At 42.2% G+C, this 14,137-nt stretch overlaps 1 pseudogene; it reads left to right on the top strand.

Moving 5' to 3' along the window:
- Positions 1 to 3,289: 3,289 nt before the first annotated feature.
- On the top strand, positions 3,290 to 12,806 carry LOC101703768 (leucine-rich repeat protein SHOC-2 pseudogene; annotated as a pseudogene).
- The last annotated feature ends 1,331 nt before the right edge of the window (positions 12,807 to 14,137 follow it).

The raw sequence follows: 14,137 nt of genomic DNA on the forward strand, positions 1-14,137 counted from the left end.
GAATAGATTCCACCTCCTGGCTCCAGCCACCCACCAATTCCAAGCCAAGCTTGTTAATATTTTATAGAGGACTTTAGCATCTAAGCTCCTGAGAGATATATATCAGTCTGTACTTTTCTTTTCTTGCAATATTAGCCTGCAAATAAATTAGGAAGTATTCCTCGTGTCTCTATTCTCTGTAATAGATTCTAGATAACTGACATAATTTCTTCCTTGAATATGTGGTAGAATTCACTTGTAGCATCTTTGGACAAGGAAGGTTGAACTTGTTTTTTGCGATCAATACTCCCACATTGCAGGGGAGGGGAGAGATGCATTCTGACAAGACTTACAAAAAGATCAACTCTTATCTGCACATATTCTGTAGATGAGAAGACTTTTCAGAAAATGAGTTGTTGAAAGGAATTCATAGAAGCAGAGGGTGTTAAGACCTTTCTTCTGGGAAGTGCTCTTCGGGGTTGGGCTAGGGTACACCGCACACATCCAGGGGGCCCTATCACTGCAGTTAGTAGAGATTTATGTAGCGCTGTGACAACTTTCCAGCAGATGGCAGTAAGGTATCTTGAAGACTAAAGCCATTTTTTCTGACTCAACCAAGACCACATGTATTCTGGAAGCCCTGAGTCCCATTCCCAGCCCAAGAGGTGCTGTCCCACAGGCGCTGGGTCCCTGCAGTCAGATAGACCATCACAAGGTGCCTGAACAGGGACAGCCAAGCTATGGAAGATGTTAGGCCTGCCTCAGGGGACCTGCCAGTGAAACAGCCTTGGGGCCTGGGAAGACCTAAGCATCCCAGGAATCTCAGCCAGATGTGGTGCTGTAGCTGCTGGAGTCTGAATGCAGGAACCTGAGATCTGCCAAGACCTTGGGCCGGAAGAGAGGCGAGTCAGAGCTCTCACGGGCACCACCACTTGCAAGGCAAGGTTGTCTGGGTTCTCTGGACCAAGGGGACACTCGGGTCACAGGCAGCCAGGCAGGATCCATCTGAAAGAAACAGGTCCAAGGAAACAGGGCACCGAGTGAGGGCCCTCACACCATGAGTCAGAGGGAAATACAACCCAAAGACAGATGCTGAGAGGTCACCAGAACCGTTTCCCTTGAGTTCCAAGCCCCGAGTCAAGCCAGGGAGCCACTTTCCAAAGTCGACCCTTTTGTTCTGGGAGAGAACCTGAACTCTCACTTTGTAGCCTCATCTCCCTCATGCTCACGTGCATCCAGGAGGCTAAAAACCTACTCCCACCACCAACCCAGCCTTCACCACCCTCCCACCGGCTTTTATGTTGCATAAATCAGAAAGCATGGATGAGCTGGGCGTGATGGTGCACACCTGTAATCCCAGCACTGGGAGGCTGAGGCGGGAGCATTGCTGTGAGTGCAAGGCCAACCTGAACTACCTAGTAAATTCAAAGCCGGTCTCAACTATATATTGAGACCCTATCTCAAAAAAAATCATTAAAAGAACTTTAATATTGTTAAGAGTAAGCAATACTCCTGAAACTCATCTACAGACTCAACACAATCCCTGTCAAAATCTAAGCTGGTTGCTGTTGTTCTTTCAGCTTAGATTCCTAAAAATGCATACGGGAATGTAAAGGACCCAGAATTACCAAAATAATCATTAAGAAGAATAAAATTGAACTGGTTGTGATGGCATATGTCAGTAATCCCAGCTACTCAGGAAGCTGAAGCAGGAGGATTGCAAGCTCAAGGCCAGCCTAGGCAACTTAGAGAGACTGTCTCAAAATAAAAAAGGGCTGGAGGCCAGGTGTGGTGGCACATATCTGTGATCCCACAGGTATGGACTCAGGAGGTGAGGCAGGAGGATTGCTGTGAGTCCAAGGCCAACCTGGGCTACATAGCAAGACCCTGTCTCAAAAATAAATAAAAAAGGGCTGGAGATGTAGCTCAGTGGTAGAGCTGGAGGGGAAGAGGAGGAGTGGAAGGAAGAAGAGAAGGAGCTGCATGAATGGAGAGACTCCATCTTTAAAAAAACAAATATAATGAAACATTTTTTTAAATTGCTAGGTTATATTTTAAATTCTAGGTTATTTACTTGTAAATGACCTTTCACCTAGAGTGAATAGGGTCTGAGAATTGCTCAGTGATTCCCAGTTTAGGTGAAAAGAATGCAAAACCTTCTTTAAAGATGGTTTCTTCAGCCCACTCTGTGGTGCCCTCCAAGAGTTGGCTCCTTGTCAAAAGACAGATGTCCTCTAAGTGGATGTGAGTTTCCTGAAAGTGCTTCTGAAGCTCGGAGTACTGTGTTGGAGCTGGGTCCCTGCTCCAGCGCTGGAAGCAGAGCCAGGCTGTGTGTGGCACTACTTCATCCCTGGAGGCCACCTGGGGCTGACAGGAATCTGGAGGCCCTGGGGTGACAAGTGCCCTTCCCTGGAAAGACTGCTTGGCAGTGGCCCAGATTCTCCCAGAGACCAGCGGCTGTTGTCTCCTCCAAGGATCCAGTCGCACTTCTTCGAGGAATTTCCCTTAGGAGCAAATTCTGAGGCTCTACTCTATCATACTTCCTTTTAATTTTGCTCCCTGTTTCCAAACAGAGGATTTTTTGTTTCCTGCTTCTCCCTTGTTTGCTGATTGCTGAACGGTCCGTTACCTGCCAGGACAGCTGATGGACAGAAATCTGAACCGTGGTTCTGTGCCAGGTGGAGGTATGTTTGGTGATTGAGGAATCAGAAACCTTTCTGATGAGCAGATGTTCGGGAAGGGGGGATTGTTCCTTCCTGGAAACTGGGCAACGCTTAACTTCACTCACAGCCCAGGTTACCTTCCCACTCTATGGTTCTTCATGCTGATTTCATGTTAGAATCGTCTGAGCCAGCTGTGGTGGAGGACACCTGTAATCCCAGCACTCGGGAGGCTGAGGCAGGAGGATTGCCATGAGTTCCAGGCCAGCCTGGACTATATAGTGAGTTCAAGGCCAGCCTGAACTGCATAGTGAGACCTTGTCTCAAAAAACTGAATGATCTGAGATGCTTTCCAGTCCTAGACAACTGACTCAGACTACCTGCCATTTGAGGCCCTGGGGTGATTATTTTTTTAAAGCACTCCAAGTGATCCCATCACACAAGCAGGGCTATGAGCCAGACTTCCATTTAGGGATGGAAGTGTGTGTCATATCTCAGCTGTCTCCACTGCATCAGCAGAAATCCCGATGCTTCCAGAATCACGCAGAGAACGTTCATTCTCTCTGTCTCACCATATGAAAACCCCCGGGAGCTAGCACTGCTCACTCTATGCTCACCATGGTTTTTTCAGTTGGCCCAATTTTCCTACCATGTGCAATGTACATGGTGTAATAAGCAGTGGGCTTCAGAGGAGACACATGTTTCAGTCTCATCCCATCTCTAGTCTTGAGGTATGAGGCAGGTCACACAAGGTCTCTGAATGTGAGAAATAGCAGTGGTTGTTTGTCTAGCCTACCTATGTAGTCAGTGTGTGTGAAGATGAAATGAAAGGTAAAGGCGGTCATAAAGCATGCACTACCATGTCAAGATGGCAGCATGACTCTGAGACAGAGCAGAGCCCTTTCCATGTCTCCCCCCAGACAGTCAGCTGTTACCTGCAGTTTCCCCTTTGGTCTCTAGAGAGGGCAGGTGTAGAAAGGAAGGGCCAGGAAGACAGACATGGGTGGTGGTAGGACTTGCGTACCTTGACTGTACCAACATCTATGTCCTGGCTCTCACAGGACGCTACAGTTTGCAAGGTGTTACCATGGAGGGAAACTGAGTAAAGTACACAGTGATGGGCTCAATTTCTTACAATTGCAAATAAGTCCACAATTATCTCCAATAAAAGTTTCTTTTTTTAAGCAAAAAAGAAGACAGCTGTAAAGCTATGCCGGTGGATTGTTTTGCAGTGTATACAAAGCAAAACCACATACCTACTGAAAACAGATTGTGCTGTGTGTGTGACACTCGAGCAACAATGTTAATCAGAGATTGTTAGGTGAAAAAATCAAGTCACAGCACAATATAAGGGCTGGGGCCTCGATATAAACTATGTAAGAATATCTATTAGTGCATGAGAAATGTCCAGAGGACATAGTCCAATCTGTTCACAGTGGGCATTCATTAGGATTGGCTGGGAAGGGGGGCTTTTGTAGGTTTCTGTAATGTTTGAATCATTTTATGATGAGCATATTTTATTTTCATAATTTTAGAGTGCGAAATTGAGGGAAAACAGCAGAGGGGACGACAGCCTAAAGTTAGTAAAGTGTCAGAGAGAATGTTGCCTCAGAGTTATTTCAGTGCCTGGACCCAAGACCAGCTTCCAAGAGAAGCTCGAAGTCTATACCAACCCTGAGAATGGTCAGGGAAGGTAAGCAATAGCTGGAGCCTGGGATGATCAAAGGTTCAGACTTTCAGAAAGAAGTACACCGTCTGGAAATCACAAGGGCTAAAGCATTCTAAAAATAAAAAGTAAAGCTTTCATGGTAATCATTAGTTTTTATTAGAGAATTTGAAGTATAAAATGAAAGGCTTGTTGACATACTGTTAAAAAGAAGAAGGAATTGCAAACTGTAAAGCTTGAGACTTATTATCAGGAAAAGTCTAGAATGGATTATTAAACAGTTGGCAAACATTTAAAAGCCATGTAGTGAAGCCAGGCATGGTGGTACAAGTCTCCCCATTACTGGGGAAGCTGGACTACAAAGTGAAACCCTGTCTCAAAATACAAACAAAAAACTCCCAAAACAACAACAAAAGAACATGGAGTGATCATGTAGCTGACGTGAATTCACTAAGAACAAACTCGGACAAACTGTAACCCGGTTTCTGTTTGGTAGGATAACTAGATCAGTAAGTTGGTCAAGGGAATATCGAAGATGGACGTAGTAAATCTTCATTTCAGCAAGGCTTTTCACAAAGGCTCCACAATAACAGTTTAGAAGACACGTGGAATGCAAATGATGATGGGATTGAAAGCTGCTTATAAGGTGACACCCAGGGCCTCGGTCTGGCTGTACACACCCGATGGAGCCGGTCTGTAAAGGGCCTCTCTGGAGCTGGGTATCGAAGCACCCGCGCACGGCCCTCATTTTCACCTCAGGGCTCGCATTTGGTGCATCTGATTTGAGAAGTCCTTCCCCACTAGTAGACCACACAAATGTCTTCCTTGGTTTTTTGTTCGTTTAATAATTGAAAAAGAGAAAACCGGGATGATGTTATATCATAGAAGTCATAGGAAAAGCAGTTTATAATGTCAAAAATGCAGACTTTAGCCAAAAAAGATGACAATAGGAAGACTCATTTAGCCTGGATCCTATGATATTTCGCACCAATGTTGTCTTTCTAATTGTTCTTGGGTAGGCAGTGTTAAAGTCTGTATCCCAAAGTATTGTAGTTAGGTAAGTTAATTAGATATCTTTTTTTTTTTTTGGTACTGGGGATTGAACTCAGGGCCTTGCGCTTGTGAGGCAGGCGGTGGCACCACTGAGCTAAATCCCCCGCCCAATTAGATATCTTATAGGCAGTTAGACAGGGCCATTCCATGAGGAGCCAACATGGAGGACAGTGAAGACACATTCACTGAAGGCCAGCATTGTAAAAGGAGAGAAATTAGCATACTCATGTAGATTGAATAGCAATGACTGAGATTCTAAACAGGTATCAATCACCTGGGTGGGGGTCCAAGGTCTTAACCCAGCCTTTCCAGGAAATATCCCTGAAAATCCTTGTACGCTTGCTACGTGACTTGCTCCCCCATTTTACCCCCATTTAATCAATATTACTGGGGTGACTGTACTTGAAATCTTATTGGTTGATCGTGGTTTTGCCCCACCTCATGCCCACCTTGTAAATTTCCATTGGGTCTTATAGTTTTGTCCCACTTTGTACCCGCCTCAGCACATGGCTTTGCTGTATAAAACATCCTTGAAAAGTGGGGTGGGTGGGCAACCACTTTCTGGTCCGCCTCTCTCTGTCTTAGGCAGAAGCTTTCTCCCTCCCAATAAATTTTTCCTACTCTTAACCTCCATTGTTCCTAGAATTCATTCTTCGATTTTAGAGAACATGAACTCACATTTCAGATATCTAATAGGTTTGGGACCCGCACCTCTTCCCCCTATATCAAAAGGACACACTAGCAGATGGTGAGAAAGGCAGAACACAGCCTGCTGAGTAACAGGCTGACTCCAATTTGCAGCCTAAGTCTGCTGAACTAATTCACACTAGCGAACAACCTTGCTGTGGACAGTAAAGGACTGGCACTAACTGCAGAGGCCCTCGGTGCTGCTTTGATGACACACATATCACCGTAAAATGTGATCTCCTTGGCTATCCGCCCAGATCTGTCTGTGGGGACCTGGGAACTGGCCCAATTAGGTTCCCGAGTCTCCTGATTCACCAGGGTGGGGACCCCGCCTCACAAATCCTCATTAACATCCTGCCAAATCTCCTGGCTAAAAACACAGCAGCAAACGGGTTGGAAAGCTTCTTAAATTAACTAAAATGTACTAGATTATTCGAATAAGTACTCAGGATTTAATATGAAGGGGCTAAAATTCATCTGAGCGATTGTTTTAACCTAAATAACTCACCTGACTTCACACAAAGAAAAACACTACTGGCAGAGATAAGCAGAAAATGACATGTTGAAAATGATATATCAAATGATAAGGTGTTTAAAGGTTGAGGTCAGCCTCAGATGTGCAGTGCTGCCTGTTATAACTGCAGAAATACTGGTTTGCAGTAATAAGTATTGTAATCTTTTTCCAACCCTTTAATTCAAGAAAGAAGCTGAAAGGTTACGAAAAGTCAAAGGTAATCGAACAGCTCACCTCAGTCTAAGTTTAGGATGTTTAGAGATTGAAGTCATTTATTCTCGAGTAGTACTGGGAATTCTGTCTCCCTCAAAACATTAACACTTACTGGAATTTCAAACGGTCAATTATAAATGAAAAGCTGAGCCTTCTTTTTTACTCAACCCCTAAATATAGGCTTAATTATGACATGTGAATGTGTAATTTTCATTTTGAAAAGTTTACGATTCTTGTGATACAAGTTTGGGCGTTCCATTAAGACAGCCTGATGGTTTCCATACACTTTATGACAGTGATAACCTCAGTGTCTAATGGGAACAGTTTCAGAGACAATAATTTGTCTCTCGTGTCATAGTTAATATTGAGTAGAAACGTTATTTCCCAAGACAAAATAAAAATTTCTGTTCTTTTAAATTTCAGGTATGATTTCCCCCCAAGTACAACATTTCTGTGTTCATTCCTCTGGATTCATTTTCTTTCATACTGAAGTAGTTCTTCGGTATTCTTTCAGTTATCTATAGATAATAAACTCTCAGTATTTGTAACTATGAAAAGGCCTTTGTCCTTAATGATAGCTAATCAGGTTTTGGATATCATTCTACTGGCGGATTTTTTTTTCTGGTACCAGGGATTGAACTCAGGACCTTGCACTTGCAAGGCAGGCACGGTGCCACTGAGCTAAATCCCCGGTGCTTCGACTCCTTTTTATGACTGTAGGTTTCTTGTTCCCCAGCCTCACATGCTAGACAAGTGCTCACCACTGAGCAGTGCCCCAGCCCTCTTCAGTTTATGTTGAGACAGGGTCTCACTAAATTGCTCAGGCTGGCCTTGAACTTGTGATCTGCCTCAGCCTCTTGAGGAGTTGGGATTCCAGGAGCTCACCACCGTGCCTATAACCGTAGGTTTCTTTAGAACGTTTCCCCCTTGCTTTTGACTTTGGGTATATATTCCTTAAATCATTATCATCCTCATTATTATCCTTTAGTCCAGGATTTCCATGTGGAGTGGGGCAGAAAAGGACTCTACTCTTTCACCACTTAATGGGATCCTTCCACATGACCTTTTTCTGCTTCTGTACAGATAACCCTATGAAACCAGAGAAAGGATCCAAGAGAAACGTAAACTATGTTTCCTGTCTGTCTGTCTTTCCCTACTGGGGAAGGGTCTTGGCCATTAGAACCGAAAGGTGAAGCATTCCCCTCATTCAGAGCAGGTAACTTCAGGTTACAGTGAAATCCAGGCACTTGCCTAAAGCCACAGTTGCACCATGGTGGAAGCACCCAAAAGCATTAGGTTGGTGTTTTGTTTGTTTGTTTGTTGGTTCCGGGGATTGAACTCAGGTTCTTGCATTTGCAGGGCAGGCAGCAGAACCTCTAAGCTAAATCCCCAGCCCTTAGGTTGGTGTTTTTTAGATGGGCTCAAGTGGAAAATGGGTCTGAGGACCAAATCTCTGCGATCATTTCATACTGAGGACTCCTGTTAGGACAGAAAGGAAAAAGTCAAAGCCAATCCGCAGGTTGATATCAGCGCAGTATGTTGTGGTCTTCCAACGAAGCGCCGCGAAGTCGTGTCTAGGCAGGCAGAAGCTGGCTCGCCTCACACCGTGGTTCATGCATAACCAGGTCTTTGTTTCAGGCACTAACAGGAGAAATGCAATCCAAGATTCCCACATTGCCGACTCCAGACTTACTGCTGTGGAGTTGCGTCTGCGACTCCACTCATGAGGACTTTGGGGTTTACATGAAGATCAAGATTGTCTCGAAAATATCTGAATCAAAAAATACAGGCTAAGAAAGCTTTCAGGATACAGTTGAATACTGATAAAATTAGGGGGAAAATAAACACATAAGATTACAGTAACTGTACTCAAATCTTGCTGATACCAGGAGATGAAAGGAGGAGGGGAGTAAAAAGAATGAAGATGCGTCATGTGCATGCAGCAACTCTCCTGATGCATGTGACCACTATGGACCACAAACGTAGGCTAACAAAAAGTGAAATTTAGAAATCTTGCTGATAGGGCCGGGGATTTAGCTCAGTGGTTCTGCCGCCTGCGTCACAAGTGCCAAGGACCCAAGCTCAATCCAAAAAAAAAAAATCTTGCTGATAAATTGTTACAGCCCTTTTAGAAAGTAATATGGCAACATACTTGATGAGAAATGCTTATTTCCTGAAGCTATGAAGATGACTTCCAGGAATCTATGCTATGGAAATAGTTCAATAGAAGACTGAAGCTATGAGCATGAATTTATTCATCCATACTAGTGCAAAACAGAAACAAGCTCAACGGCTTTGTAAACTGGACTCTTTCAAGCTACCATTGCTAATGGCAGTTTATTGGGAGATAATAACATGGCTTAAGGAGAGTAACACACAGCTCCAGAACTGGAAACCTGTAGCGCCCAAAACAGTAAATTGTGTTGTCGGCAATCAAGCTCTCAATCCCAGCTCCAGCCCTGGTCCTTAAGGAGACTTGGGTGCTCTTTAACTCTGCTCCTACTGCTCCTGCTTCTGCCAAACTGTTTCTATTCCATCTCAAAGTGATCTTATTATTTTCAATATTCACTGTGTAATTTTAGGGGTCTCGGTTGGGCAGAACTTTCACACAGACAAACTACATTGTGGATCTCTCCCAGGACCCTAGGTCCACCACCCAGGTCTTCTTAGTAGCAGTAAGGATAGCAAGATCAAGTGGTATATTTATTTTCCCTATAATCTGGAGGATATATGATTTTTTGCAATTTAAAAAATAAAATAAGCAGGGTGTGGTGTCACATGCCTGTAATCCCAGCACTCAGGAGGCTGAGCCAGGAGGATTGCCCATGAGTTCAAGGCCAGCCTGGGATAGATAATGAATTCAAGGCCAGCCTGAATTACATAGCAAGACTCTGTCTCAAAAAACTAAAAAAAATTTAAATTTAAATTAAAAAATATAAAATAAAAAGTTTCATAATGAATGTTAGTTATACACAATAAAGTTGCCCTGAATTGTTGAGTCTTTTGATAAAAACGTGACCATCTTCGGTCTGGCATGATTCGCATTTGCAGGAAGACTTCTAAAATTAAGAACGGCCACAGTCCAGCAAAGAGATAGTTCATTATGGAACAATTACTGAGATTCTATAATAAGAACACATGATTCATTTGTTTCTCATTTCACAACCTGGAATAAATCTGTTCCTTTATTAGTCCTCAAAGTGGGGCTATAGAAAGAGACAAACACTTGTCACGTGAGCAGTTACATCCATAACTCCATCAGAATAAAACACATCTGGAGAACAGTTGTCAATGCCCTTTTTGCTTGTTTGTTTGAAAGTTTCTTGGGGATTGGGACTGGCACTGAGCTACACCACCAGCCTTTTTAATGTTTGATTTTGAGATAGAGCAAGTCACTAAGTTGCCGAGCTTTGGCTTCATTTTGTGGTCTTCTTGCCTCAGCCTCCCAGATTGCCCTTAGTTTTTGTTTGTTTTGCAGTGTTGGGGACAGAGCCTTGATCATGCTGGGTAAGCGCTCAACCCCTGAGCTGTGTTCCTGGCCCCGTTGCCCATGTAATACATGTACAAAATGAAAAGAAAGTGCATGAAAAGTATAAGCATGAACAAGATAAAGGAAGCACATAGCAAGCCGAGGGTGGTGCTGCACACCTGGAATCCCAACACCCTGGGTGAGGCAGGAGGACTGCAAGTTCTAGTCCAGCCTGGGCCACTTAGCAACATAGCAAGACTCTGTTTCAAAATAAAAAATAAAGGATTGGGGATAAATCTCAGTGTGAAGGCCCTGAATTCAATCCCTAATACCACAAGATAAAAAAAAAAAAAAGGAACCATATAGCAACTATGAAGTAAATTTAGCAAATAAATCTAGCAGTCAGGAAAGAAGCATAGAAAAACAACGAATAGAGCCCACCACGTGGCGCCCTAGGGACACTCACCTCACACTGCAGCTCCAGTAGGCAACAGGCTCCACCTGGGGCGGGCCGCGGAGACTATTCTCACCCCTCTGCAGTGCCAAATGCAACTTCTGCAAAGGAGAGGGAGTTTTAGAGCCCTAAACTGTTGTCCACCTAGGAATTCTAATGAATCATTGATTGACCAGCACCCTTTTACCACTTGGAATGAGTTATCAGAAATGGGCATAGTGCTTTTAGATGCAACATATAACAGATGGATGTTACTCTGTGCTGATTGCGTCTTCAAGTCAACACGTTTTTGATTGTGCAGGATCATTGTCTCTTCATCTTTGAATTTGGATTGCTGGCAAACAAAATAAAGGGACTTCATGTAGTTTTTTTTAGGCACTTTTGAATCACTGTGAGTACTAGTTTAGGAAAAGAAAAAGACTCCAAAGAGAACGATCTCAAAGTACTATCAGCCAAGGAAAGAGAAAAGGAGGCAAAAGCCTCTGGAGGTTTTGGAAAAGAAAGCAAAGAAAAAGAACCTAAAACCAAAGGGAGAGATGCCACAGATGGAAAGAAGGATTCCAGTCCTGCCCACCCAGGGGTTGCTTATTCAGTTGACAACACAATCAAACCTGGAAATAAGAAAAAATACAGTAATATAGAACTAAGGAGCTCAGCAAATGCCGGGAAAAAAATTCAATGTGTTTGGACTTATCCAAGAGATCTATACACATATTGCCATCATCGATCAAAGAGTTGACTCAGTTAACAAAACTTTATTTGTACAGTAACAAATTACATTCCCTCCCAGCAGAGGTGGGCTGTTTAGTAAATCTCAGGACACTGGCTCTAAGTGAAAATTCACTTACCAGTTTGCCTGACTCTCTTGATAACTTGAGGAAGCTTCAGATGCTTGATTTACGGCATAATAAACTGAGAGAAATTCCTTCAGTGGTATATGGGCTAGATTCTCTCACCACTCTCTACCTTCACTTTAATCGTGTAACTACTGTGGAAAAGGACATCAAAAAAGTCAAAACTCAGCATGCTTAGCATTCAAGAGAACAAAATCAAACAACAACTGCTAAAATTGGTGAGTTATGTAACCTCATTACACTGGCTGTAGCTCACAATCAACTTGAACACCTCCCAAAGGAGACTGGCAACTGCACACAGATTACCAACCTGGACCTGCAGCACAGTGAACTGCTGGACCTCCCTGATACCATAGGAAACTTGTCCAGTTTAAGTCGTCTTGGACTGAGATATAATAGACTGTCAGCAATACCCAGATCATTAGCAAAATGCAGTGCACTTGAAGAATTAAATTTAAAAAACAATAACATTTCTACTTTACCAGAGTCTTTTACCCAGTCTTGTAAAACTGAATAATTTGACCTTAGCTAGAAATTGCTTCCAGTTATATCCAGTCAGTGGTCCATCTCAGTTTTCTACCATCTATTCCCTCAACATAGAACACAATCGAATCAATAAAATCCCATTGGAATTTTCTCCAGAGCAAAAGTATTAAGTAAGCTGATTACGAAGGACAATCAGTTAACATCACTTCCTTTGGATTTTGGAACTTGGAGCAGTATGGTGGAATTGAATTCAGCTACTAATCAGCTCACAAAGATCCCTGAGGATGTATCTGGTCTAGTTTCCCTTGAGGTTCTAATATTATCAAACAATCGTCTAAAGAAACTTCCCCATGGTCTTGGGAACCTTAGGGAATTAAGAGAGTTGGATCTAGAGGAGAACAAATTGGAATCCTTGCCAAATGAAATTGCTTATCGTAAGGATTTGCAGAAATTAGTCTTGACAAATAACCAGTTGACCATGCTTCCCAGAGGCATTGGTCACCTCACCAATCTCACACACCTGGGGCTCAGAGAAAATCTGCTGGCTTATCTCCTGAGGACACTGGTACACTGGAGAATCTAGAACTGTATTTGAATGACAAGCCCAACCTGCACTGCCTTCCCTTTCAGCTAGATCTCTGCAGCAAGCTTTCAATTGTGAGTACTGAGAAGTGTCCACTCAGTCACCTACCTCCTCAGACTGTCGCTGGGGGACCTTCTTTTATCATTCAGTTCTTAAAGATGCAGGGTCCGTATCATGCCATGGTCTGATACAGACCTGCTTATCCTACACACTGTTCAGGATCAGACTGCTGTTCATGTTTCACATCTGTATCTGTATCTATTTATGTAGATATTGATATATATGGCAGATTTACAAAGACTGCATTATGTGTTTCTGCTAATAGAGGAATCATAGCCATTTAGATTTTTAGAATTTCTGTAAAAAAGGCTTACATAAGTTTTCTTTGTTGAATTTGATGGATGTTTTTCTGTTGTGTAATCTGATAGGCCAGTTTGCTTAAAAAATTGCCAACAAATTATGAATTTATTAAATTTACAGGACAGAGGTCATATAGTTAGATATACACTTCTCTTGGAAAAAATAATGGCAAATGAATTTGTTGCAACTTTTCATAAACATTTTCCCCTTACCAATTGAAGGTAGAATGTTTCTTTAACTTATTTTGAAATTTGAGATTTAAATTTTATATGTTGTTTACAGTCAGAGTAAATCACTGGATTTTTTTTTTGTTTTGATTTGCTCTGTTTTAATTAGTCACAACTAGAGTATATATCCTCTGTCAAAGAATTTGCATCTGCTGATTTAAATATAAGATATTTTCTTATTGAAACAACTGGCAAAATGTCAATATATAGTGAAAACTCTAAAATTTCTTTAATTTTACATCTCTGATAAGTTGTGGAGCAAAATCTGAGGTAAGTCTTTGGATAGGGATAGGGTATTGAAACCTTTCCTAGTATAAATATGTTTTCTTAAGTTTGGGAGAATAGAAATTTGTAGTAAAAAGGATTTTTTTTTCATTTCTGAAAGTTGCAAATCCACAAAAACTAACAAATTTGGCAAATTATACATAAACACATTCTGTATATGTATATACAATGCTATATATATGTATTTATTATATCATAAACTACAATAGGTAACTTTAAGGATTTTTCCTCCCTATCCTTGTATAATGAAATGAATGTCTTTCTTTGAAAACTGCAATATATGTACATTTCAAGATTACTTAGCCGTGTACTCTGGTTTTATATCTTGACTTGACTTGCACATCTTTCAGTCTGGAATATGTGTGTCTAAGCACATTATCTTCACGCTGTGCTCTACTGCTGCTGAACTAAATGCACTTCTCCCCATTTGTGGGGCACGGGCTTCAAACAATTCAATTCAGTACCATTACTTTTAAACTCTTCTTTCCTTTCTTGGTAGTTGGTAATACAGTTATGGAAAAGAGGCACATTGCATAGAAGCCATTGGAAATTCCATGGAAATTATGTAAGATGTGCATGTACTATCTGATATATTTTCTCTTTACTGCCTTTAAGACTAGCAGAATTGTAATTGTGTGCCCCTTGTG

Source organism: Heterocephalus glaber, unplaced genomic scaffold, assembly GCF_053883595.1.
Source record: "Heterocephalus glaber isolate CG9 unplaced genomic scaffold, H.glaber_assembly_v1.0 deba00000122, whole genome shotgun sequence".
NCBI lineage: Eukaryota > Metazoa > Chordata > Mammalia > Rodentia > Bathyergidae > Heterocephalus > Heterocephalus glaber.